Here is an 11,141-nt window from a genome sequence, read left to right as displayed (position 1 = left end):
TTTTAAACATTTGTGCTGTAAGGAAACCTCTTAACTCCAACATGGAAGTTGAGCTAAGCCCACCGTCATCAGGGGCTTATCTACCCATTCTGGTATACTGTAGATAAGCCCCCGATGTATCCTCAAAGATGATTAAAAGAGGTTAGATTATACTCACCCAGGGTCGGTACCGGTCCAATGAGCGTGGCGGTCTGGTATAGCCCCTCCCATCTTCTTATGATGACGTCCTCTTGTATTCACGCTGTGGCTCATCTCCCTGGTGAGGGCACAGCAACGTACTGCAGTAATGCAACGTAATGCCCTCAACAGGGCAGACAAAGTACGCCTGCGCAGGAGCCGCAGTGTGAATACAAGAGGACGTCATAACAACAAGATGGGAGAGGATGTACCGGACAGCAACGCCCATCGGTCTGTTACCGCCCCTGTGTCACTATAATCTAACCTCTTTTGATCATCTTAGAGGAAACATCGAGGGCTTATCTACAGTTCCCATTTTGGGGGTGACAGGTTCCCTTTTAGATTACTTATCATTTGGATATAGTATGTAATGACACTATTCTATTCATTGTAGGTTCGCGATATACCTTGTATATGGGATGCCGCTGATGTGTCCTACAAGGACAAATATTTCCGAGACCATTGCTGGACCAAGATTGTGAGGGACCTCTATCCGGAGTGGGATTCCCTGTCCATTGCAAACCAATTGGAAATTGGTAATTATATTGTTACCGATTATTATTAATATTATTATTATTAGAGTTTATGATACATTTACTTTGAAAATATATATATATATTTTTTTTTTTCTTAGAAAAAAATGTCAAGCAGAGATGGAGGTCAGTTCGTGACCGGTACAATAAATTCATCAATACATGTGACCGTAGTGGATCTTCTCCAAGTCGAATAACGTTTCCTTTTTACGATGAACTGCAGTTCCTGCTTACAAGCCGGACTTTGCGGAGGTAGGTTATAAACCACTAATATATATGTAGCCTCATCAATGTTGCCATGTGGTGTAGCACAGTTGACTGCGTATTGAATGCTGTGTCCTGCCGCAGCGTTCAATACACAGCATCCAGATGTTATACCATAGTGAAGAGAGCATTTTCCAAAATCCTGTCTGCGCTATGATTCCAAAGATGGAGTTGTGATAGCTATGGCACCACACCATGTCTATTTATCTTGTGTTGGCACTTTGACTGCGCAAGATAACTAGCACATTGTTTGGATAGCATGTGGTGATAACGCATGTGTTAAATCAAAACATGCATTATCAGCACACATGCCAAAAAATTAACAGCGTTTTGGAGTAAGCGGCCTTTATGCTGTTCCTAAAATGTTGCTCCTCCGCAGCGGTCATGATTAATAACTTTTTTCCTTTTCTCACACAGGACTGAGGGAAACCTTTCCAACCCGCCTCCTGTGGATGACCACTCCGAAGATGGAGCAGGCACTGATGGAGCAGGCACTTCCTCGGGAGCGGGAGGGACAATTTTTCCATCTCTTACCACAGCTTCTGCTGAAGCCGCATGTCCAGCAGCTGCTGCAGGCACATCAACTGCAGCAGCTGTTGGATCATCTGGTTCGTCAGAAGCTGTGGTAACAGAGAAGAGAGCTCCCTATCCGGTGGCAGGAGAGTCCATTAAAAAAAAAAAAAAAAAAAAATGAGGATAAAACTGAGAAGATGGCCAGTGACACACTTGATTTACTGAAACAATCCTCAAGTGAGGACCAGTGTGACTTTTTTGCATTGATCATTGCCCGAAAGGCACGCTCACTGCCACTGGATAGGCAGTCTCTCTTCATGTCTCTGTGCCAAACATCCCTCACCGCTCTGGAGGACCCTGCTCCAATTGAGTCATACGAGAATGTTTTGACGGGGGTTTTCGGACTCTTTCGCCCACGACCGAAACCCAGTGAACCGCACTATAGAGTGTCTTCCTACACCCAACCGGCACAGAATTTTTCTGGAGGAGGAAACACAAGCCTGGGACCATCAGCAAGTCAATCTTTCATGACTGACACAAGTAGCTCATATGGGTGTTCCCAGGAATACACCTACTTGCATTAAGATGCAATTGTTTTTGAAAAAGTTAGTTCAGTTTTTCATATTGAAAAAATTTTTCTCAAGTGTTTGGAAAAATTTAGTTGCTTGTTAAATAAATGAATGTTGATCAAATGTCATCTCTGATTTTTAGATACTTTACATACTTAGCTGACAGGTGTACGGTGTCATGGCTATATGGGGGCTGGACTATGGGATGGACATAGTGTGATGGCTGTATGCGCACTGGACAATGGGATGGAGAATAATTCTTAGTTAAGAATTTTATATATACAATACTTATTCAATCCAAAAACAACCAAATTAAAATAAGAATTTTTTTATTAACCATAAATAAAAATTACAAATTATTTTGTTCCCCAAAAAAATACAACAAACAAAATTGAATATCGATGTTGATTTTGATTAATAGGGATCTTGACATCTTCTATCTTTTGGTATAGATCTTCCCATCTTGGTCAGTCAATGTTCTTCCATCCTTCTCTGCTGCTCAGGCTGCCCAACACCAGCACAGGAGTATTGCCAGTGCACGGCACCTTCTGGACTCATGAAGTAGTCAGTGAAGGATTCTCTCACACGCACACCCGAGTTGGACGGCCTTCCCAGACCCACGTTGACCACTGGATTAAATATTGGCTGCTGGTACTCCACATCTACGTCAGTGTTGTACTCACGAGCATAGTTGTGGAGTACACAGCAAGCCTTAATCACAGCATCAACGGTGTCTGTGTCCAACTGGATGGGTGTGTGAAAGATCCTCCACTGACTAGTCATGATCCCAAAGGTGCATTCCATATATCTGCGTGCACGACTCAGCCGATAATTAAAAATCCTTCGCCGGGCATTCAGTCCCCTTCGTGGGTATGGGCGCAGCAGGGTTGTCGTTAAGGGAAACGCCTCATCCGATACCATCACAAAGGGTACTGGATGTGTGGAACCCAGCAAAGGTCTTGGGGCTGGGAGCGTTCCGCCATCTTGAAGAATTTGCATCCCAATCTGTGACGTTCGCAACACCCGAGAATCCCCAGTACTACCATAGGCACCAACGTCAATGGCAACAAATTTGTAATGTGCATCAGCCACCGCCATCAGGACCACTGAAAAATACTTCTTATAATTAAAGAAGCGTGATCCTGATCGTGGTGGCTGCTGAACCCTTACATGTTTACCATCGACTGCACCTATGCAGTTTGGGAAATTGGCCACAGACTGAAAGCCTGCTGCAACCTGCAGCCAAGTCTCCTCGGTTGGGGAAGGCATCACTATAGGCTGCAACTTCTGCCAGATGACGGTACATGTGCACCTCACAATGTTAGAGATGGTGGATTTACCAACCCTAAATTGGAGGTGCAGGGATGTATAGCTCTCTCCTGTGGCCAAAAATCTGCAAAGAAACAAAAATGAATATTAGAAATGTCACACAAAAATACAATAAAACATGTCAGCAGTTATGGGCGCTATAATATGTGTTCAGCCCCTTTCATGTTTTATCTAAAGTATTCTATAATGCTGCCCTTAGTAACACGGCACAACACAAGGGTATCAATAAATAAACCACCAGTCACATCAGAAGGGACTTGCAGGTCCGTGTCCAGCCACTCCAATGTTTAGCCAACGACACCACCCTCCTACTTCCTTCAACGCACTAATCCGGCCTGTTGAGGGCAGAAGTAAGTCCTGCAGTGAGCGAAGGCAAGAAAAGGAGACAGGCCCAGCGCATGCACATCTGCGCACTTTGCTCTATCCTCATCAGGACCAGAAAGTACATCTGCGCAGAAGAGAGGTATCGCAAGAAGGGAGGCGCACAAACTGGACACAGCAAGATGGAATAACATTACAAAACACACACACGGGTATGATGTATCTCCACTGACCCAGGGCCCAAATTATAGAATTCTGTAGATAAGGCATAAAATACAGTGGGCACATCTGGTAGCACACAAAAATGTTTACATTTTCCTGGCGTGTTATAAACATGATATTTCCGGTAAAGCATTTGCCCGTAAAGTATTTGCCCGTAAAGCAGAGCACAGTGGTGATGTCACCGCTCTGCTTTCCGTCCAGCGCACTTACTGCAGGGAAGCTGACGCTGCGGGACGCGACAGGAATGGATTTTTTATTTTTTTTTTTTACAATTATACAATGGTAACTAGGGTAAACATCGGGTTGCTAAGCATGGCCCTGCGCTTAGTAACCCGATGTTTACCCTGGTTACTCGGGGACTTCGGCATCATTGGTCACTGGAGAGCTGTCTGTGTGACAGCTCTCCAACGACCACACAGCGACGCTGCAGCGATGGACATCGTTGTCTAGATCGCTGCAGCGTCGCTAAATGTGACGGTACCTTTATTAGTTTGTCAGTGTCTCCGAGACATGTGAAAACTTTCATCACACATACCGGACACACGGACATGTGAAAGAGCCCTAATAACATTCAACCCAAAAATTATTTACTTACCGCAAGGTGATGAGCAGCCTTTCCTCAGCAGAGATGGCCTTCCTCATAAAAGTGTCTTGCAGTGTGAGATGGGGGGAAACTATTGCCAGAAGTCGGTCGAACGCCAGGATTGGCAGACGGCAAAATGAAACGAACTTTTCCGGGTATCTGAAAATGTAAAAAAAAAAAAAAAAAATTGTTACATAACATATCATAACATTTGTGGAAAAACATTACTTTGTATTTTCATGAATTTCTACTTACTTCCGCAAATCATTATAAAGCACATAAAAGTGGCCTTTTTGTGTACGTTCTGCAACAAGCGGGTGCACCCACAGTCTTTTCCGTCTTCTCTCCTGCTGCTGCCTCTAAAATAAAAAAAAATACATTTTTTTTACAACACAACACTGTGAAAATTAAGAAAAATCAAGATGTCGGTAAAGCGCTGTAGAATATGTTTAGCGTAAAAAAAAAAAAAATGCACTTCAGCTTACCTGCTGTCTATGCATATTCAAGATTTGCAGCAGCAACCCCAGCATAAGTATCCGGTGCGGCCTGCGGACGTGTACCTGCGGCATATTTTGGTAACTTCCACTCATGTTTGCACAAAATGGAGGATGAAAGAAGAAGGGGATGGACAAGGAAATGACATCATTATTTTTTTTTTTTTGTAACTGAAGTTTGTCAAGTTTCCAGAGCTTTATTTAGGTAAAAAACGCAGACAATCTGCACTAAAAAACGCACTAAAAAACGCACTGAAAAACGCACCAAAAACGCACCAAAAACGCACCAAAAACGCACCTGCGTTTTCTGCCATGAGCTGCAGATTTTAGTGCAGAAAAAAAAGCTGGAAAATCTGCAATGTGTGCACATAGCCTAAATGTCCGTGATGGGTGCCGGGAATGGTGTGCTGCCCTTCACCGATATCTGTGGTGAATATGGAGGCAAGGTGGCTCACAGGAGCTTGTAGAATGATGGGCACAAGTCAACCGGTGCTGCCCGCACTTAGTGCAAATTGCTGCTGAACAGTGCAGAGCCAGGGAACGTCCCGGCTGGAGGCGTCCCTGGTTACACTGAGAAAAGATGGCCGACGCTGTCAAAACAGCGTGTGACGTCACAGGCCTACGGAGCCTTACTGGGGCCAAAAGACTAACCGACGTGTTTCAGAGTATAACGCACTCCTTCATCAGGGTTACCACCCTACGTAACTTGCCCCGTATATAAGCACTTCTGCAGGCACCCCACTGGGAGCCCCATCCTGGCCATAGATTGAATTAAATTAAACTGTCACACTCCATTATCATTATGTGTACACCTTACTGTGCCCCCGCAGTAGAATGTAGTAATAAATGTATGTGAATCCTACTGATGTGTCTATTCTATTAAAAATATTCATTTAATATATATATATATATATATATATATATAAGGTCTAGAACCCATACAGATTAACACACCAACCACAAATGGTGTAATGTACCCTAATAACTTCGGGTGAATTATAATACAATATAAAAACTTTCACTAGAAATAGAAATCTACCTTTATTATACCAATAAAATGTGAGAATGCATTCTGATTAAAAAACAACCACACACTTAATAAGTTAATGTATTAGTAAAAAAACAAAGAAAATGTTTATATAAAAATTTATTTTTGGGAAAAAATTTTAAAAAACATTTTTGAATTTTTTGAAAAAAATTTTTGACATTTTTTTTAAATCATTTTAAAAACATTTTTATAATTTTCTAAAAATAAAATTGAAATTTTTTTTAAAAAATTTTTCTAATAATTTTTTAAATAATTTTTCAAAAGATTTTATAAAAACAAATCTAGAAAAGAAGTACCTGGAAGTCTGATTACAGGCTCATTGCAAACACAATGCCTTCCGTTCTCAATATTAAATATTTAATATTTAATATATAGGAAGAGGGGAGAAAATTAATAGTCAAAGTGGCGATGAACTGTTGGATGTCACCTCATGATAATCAGAATGCATGCAATTCAAGTTTGCAGTTTAACCCTTTAGGGTATAAACTGTCTAAGGAAAAAATCCATTGGGATTCTATTCTTGACATTTTCATGAGGAAGTCTCCCCCTCTTTTATCCGGACGCACAGTTTGTATACCACAAAAGTGCATGCCTTTTAGGGATTGCCCGTGTTTGTCCCTAAAATGTCGCGAGAGTGGGTGTCCTGTGAACCCTTTTTGTATGTTTTTGAAATGCTCCTGTATGCATACTTTTAATTGTCACTTTGTACGCCCAACATACAATTTCCTACATGGACATTGAATTAGGTAGATTACTCTGGTGGTGTGGCAGGACATAGAATCTCTAATTGTAAATTGTTTGGTTCCATCCAAGTCCAAAAATGTTAATTGTCTTGTTTTTTTAAAACTAGTGTGCATACATCCATAGCACCCTTTACATGGTAAAAATCCTTCCTTTGAATAATTGGGCACTGTCACTCCCCCTGATTTCTTTGCAAGGACCATTCTAGTAGTGGGGGCTATTAGATGACCTAAGGATTGGGTCTTGCGGTATATAAATCTAGGATTGCTCGGGAGGTGCTCTCCTATCACTTTGTCCTTTTGTAGGACCGACCAGTGCTTACGTATAATGTTGGTAAATTTATTGTGCCTGGCATGAAACTGCGTTATAAATGGTAAATCAAAAATTTGCTGTTGTAGATTTACAACTCCTGTTGTGGTGGTCTTATTGTTGTTATTCTTCAACAAGCTATCCCTTGACAGTGAGGCCACCTCTTCACATGCTTTATCCAACACCTGTCTGGGGTACCCTTTTTCCAAAAATTGCTGTGTTAAATGGTTAGCTTCCTCCTTGTAGTCCAATGTACCAGCAGATTCATCTAGCAGTGGCTGGGCAATGGGCAGGATGAGGAGGAAACACAGATATAGGCCCAAATAATAAAGTAGGCAAAATGCAGTTCAAAATTGTTAACAGGACTAAACAGGTGGCATTGCTTTGTTCAGTGGAGGACAACTGTAATGAGTGGCAGACAGAGTTAGTAGGCCCAAATAATAAAGTAGGCTAAATGTAGTTCAAAATTGGTAACAGGACTAAACAGGCGGCATTGCTTTGTTCAGTGGAGGACAACTGTAATGAGTGGCAGACACAGTGAGTAGGCCCAAATAATAAAGTAGGCTAAATGCAGTTTAAAATTGGTAACAGGACTAAGCAGGCGGCATTGCTTTGTTTAGTGGAGGACAACGGTAATGAGTGGCAGACACAGTGAGTAGGCCCAAATAATAAAGTAGGCAAAATGCAGTTCAAAATTGGTAGCAGGACTAAACGGGCAGCATTGCTTTGTTCAGTGGAGGACAACTGTAATGAGTGGCAGACACAGTTAGTAGGCCTAAATAATAAAGTAGGCTAAATGCAGTTCAAAATTGGTAGCAGGACTAAAAGGCAGCATTGCTTTGTTCAGTGGAGGACAACTTTAATGAGTGGCAGACACAGTTAGTAGGCCCAAATAATAAAGTAGGCTAAATGCAGTTCAAAATTGGTAGCAGGACTAAACAGGTGGCATAGCTAGGTACAGGGGTGGGCTCCTCTGCTGAGTAGCAGACAGTGGCAGTAAGCGCAAAGTATTAAGTGGTCTAAATGGAGGCCAGGGCCCCTGTATATTTTAACTATCATCTATCATTTCAACAAATTTGTATTGGCAGTGCCATTGAAGGATTTAACAGCACAGACTACACAATGGTGGAGCAGGGAGAGGTAAGTATTGCAAGTGGTAGAGCACTGTTCGAGCTGGGGGGAACACTCTCTCGTGGGTGGCGGTACTGGCACAGGGCCCCTCATATTACAACGGTGTGTCTGACGTTGGTTGTGCACCACCACCATCAGAGACACTTCATTGTACTATGAGGGACCCTGTGCCAGTGCTGTCACCCAAGAGTGGGCCCACCCACCTGTCCAGGCAAATGGCACTCGCACGGGTGCTTGCGCCAGGTGGTGACCATGGGCCTGTGGGGGGAGTCAGCCCATTTAAGGAGGTATAAAAATGGCCTATTGTGGACATTTAGCAGCTGCAAATGGAGGAATTGGAGAAGTCAGTATGAGGAGGCCAAAAGCAAGACATTTTTCAGGCAAGCTACGTGTCAGCAGGGGAAGGTGGGGCAAAATAATTTGAAATCCATGATTAGTTCATTTTAATGAAGGTTAGATCATCCGGCTTTAAAAGCTGTTTTCCTACTCCCAGATAAGGGAGCCTTCGAGGCCTTGTGCAGCCAGACGATGACACTGGCTCAACATCTCCAGCCTTAGGTGCTATTGTGCTTTTGCCACTACCACCAGATGCACCACCACCACCATCAGTACCAGCTGGCAACCACCGCCCACGGGCTCTTCAACCAGACTTCCTCATTTTTTGGAAAATCTAACCAAAATTACAACCGTTATATGGTACTGTAAAACAAGGTAGAAGGTGTATATACACTTGTTGAGAATTTAAATCTCCTTTTTTTTGGAGACTGAACAAAAACTCAGGCCCAGTGTATAAATCAACAAAATGTAAGTGGCAGAAAGTGGCTGGCTGACATACGACAAACTAACAAACTAAAGAATATGAGATGTTGACTGTACGGTAACAGCAGACAAACTACTGAAACCATTATACAGTCATGGCCAAAAGTATTGACACCCCTGCAATTCTGTCAGGTAATACTCATTTTCTTCCTGAAAATGATTGCAAACAGAAATTATTTGGTATTATTATCTTCATTTAATTTGTCTTAAATGAAAAAAACACAAAAGAGAATAAAGCAAAAAGCAAAATATTGATCATTTCACACAAAACTCCAAAAAATGGGCCAGACAAAAGTATTGGCACCCTCAGCTTGGTTGCACAACCTTTAGCCAAAATAACTGCGACCAATCGCTTCTGGTAACCATCAATGAGATTCTTACAAAGCTCTGCTGGAATTTTAGACCATTCTTCTTTGGCAAACTGCTCCAGGTCCCTGATATTTGAAGGGTGCCTTCTCCAAACTGCCATTTTTAGATCTCTCCACAGGTGTTCTATGGGATTCATGTCTGGACTCATTGCTGGCCACCTTAGAAGTCTCCAGTGCTTTCTCTAAAACCATTTTCTAGTTCTTTTTGAAGTGTGTTTTGGGTCATTGTCCTGCTGGAAGAGACCCATGACCTCTGAGGGAGACCCAGCTTTCTCACCCTGGGCCCTACATTATGCTGCAAAATTTGTTTGTAGTCTTCAGACTTCATAATGCCATGCACACGGTCAAGCAGTCAAGTGCCAGAGGCAGCAAAGCAACCTCAAAACATCAGGGAACCTCTGCCATGTTTGACTGTAGGGACCGTGTTATTTTCTTTGAATGCCTCCTTTTTTCTCCTGTAAACTCAAAGTGGATGCCTTTGCCCAAAAAGCTCTACTTTTGTCTCATCTGACCAGAGAACATTCTTCCAAAATGTTTTAGGCTTTTTCAGGTAAGTTTTGGCAAACTCCAGTCTGGCTTTTTTATGTCTCAGGGTAAGAAGTGGGGTCTTCCTGAGTCTCCTACCATACAGTCCCTTTTCATTCAGATGCCGACGGATAGTACGGGTTGACACTGTTGTACCCTCGGACTGCAGGGCAGCTTGAACTTGTTTGGATGTTAGTCGAGGTTCTTTATCCAACATCCGCACAATCTTGGGTTGAAATCTCTTGTCAATTTTTCTTTTTTGTCCACATCTAGGGAGGTTCGCCACAGTGCCATGAGCTTTAAAATTCTTGATGACACTGAGCATGGTAGACACAGGAATATTCAGGTGTTTGGAGATGAACTTGTAGCTTTGAGATTGCTCATGCTTCCTCACAATTTGGTTTCTCAAGTCCTCAGACAGTTCTTTGGTCTTCTTTCTTTTCTCCATGCTCAATGTGGTACACACAAGGACACAGGACAGAGGTTTAGTCAACTTTAATCCATGTCAACTGGCTGCAAGTGTGATTTAGTTATTGCCAACACCTGTTAGGTGAAACATGTAAGTTACAGGTGCTGTTAATTACACAAATTAGAGAAGCATCACATGATTTTTCGAACAGTGCCAATACTTTTATCCACCCCCTTTTTATGTTTGGTGTGGAATTATATCCAATTTGGCTTTAAGACAATACTTTTTGTGTTTTTTCATTTAAGACAAATTAAATGAAGATAATAATACCAAATAATTTGTGTTTGCAATCATTTTCAGGAAGAAAATGAGTATTATCTGACAGAATTGCAAGGGTGTCAACACTTTTGGCCATGACTGTAATAATAAAAATTAATACTTACCAATATAAACCCATTATTGGTCGATGAAATGTGATGATTTTGGGGTTTAGATGTCATGCTTGCTTTGTAAAAATTAACATGTTTCCTGATCTTTGACAGCCATGACCTACTGTCAGTGGCGTAACTACAAAGGTTTGGCCCCAGTGCGAACTTTCAAATGGGGCCCCCATGCCAAAATATTTTCCATTTTCCTTTGTTTTTCCATAACAATTGGGTAGTCTCAATAGATTCAGGCCAGGTAAAACCCTGCTATTCTGTTTGTTACCACTATACGCGTGTTGGGTTTCGGTCATTTTTGACCGGACCTAATAAAGTCTTGATTTTTAGCTAATTTCAGCGTTTT

General features: G+C 42.0%; 1 long non-coding RNA gene across 1 annotated transcript; it reads left to right on the top strand.

Moving 5' to 3' along the window:
* Positions 1 to 478: 478 nt before the first annotated feature.
* Positions 479 to 1,743, top strand: LOC138672201 (uncharacterized). Its single transcript, XR_011319638.1, has 3 exons — positions 479 to 713; positions 812 to 962; positions 1,392 to 1,743. It is a non-coding gene; the product is annotated as an uncharacterized lncRNA (long non-coding RNA).
* The last annotated feature ends 9,398 nt before the right edge of the window (positions 1,744 to 11,141 follow it).

Source organism: Ranitomeya imitator, chromosome 3, assembly GCF_032444005.1.
Source record: "Ranitomeya imitator isolate aRanImi1 chromosome 3, aRanImi1.pri, whole genome shotgun sequence".
Lineage (NCBI taxonomy): Eukaryota > Metazoa > Chordata > Amphibia > Anura > Dendrobatidae > Ranitomeya > Ranitomeya imitator.
This window is presented reverse-complemented; position numbering and strand designations above follow the sequence as displayed.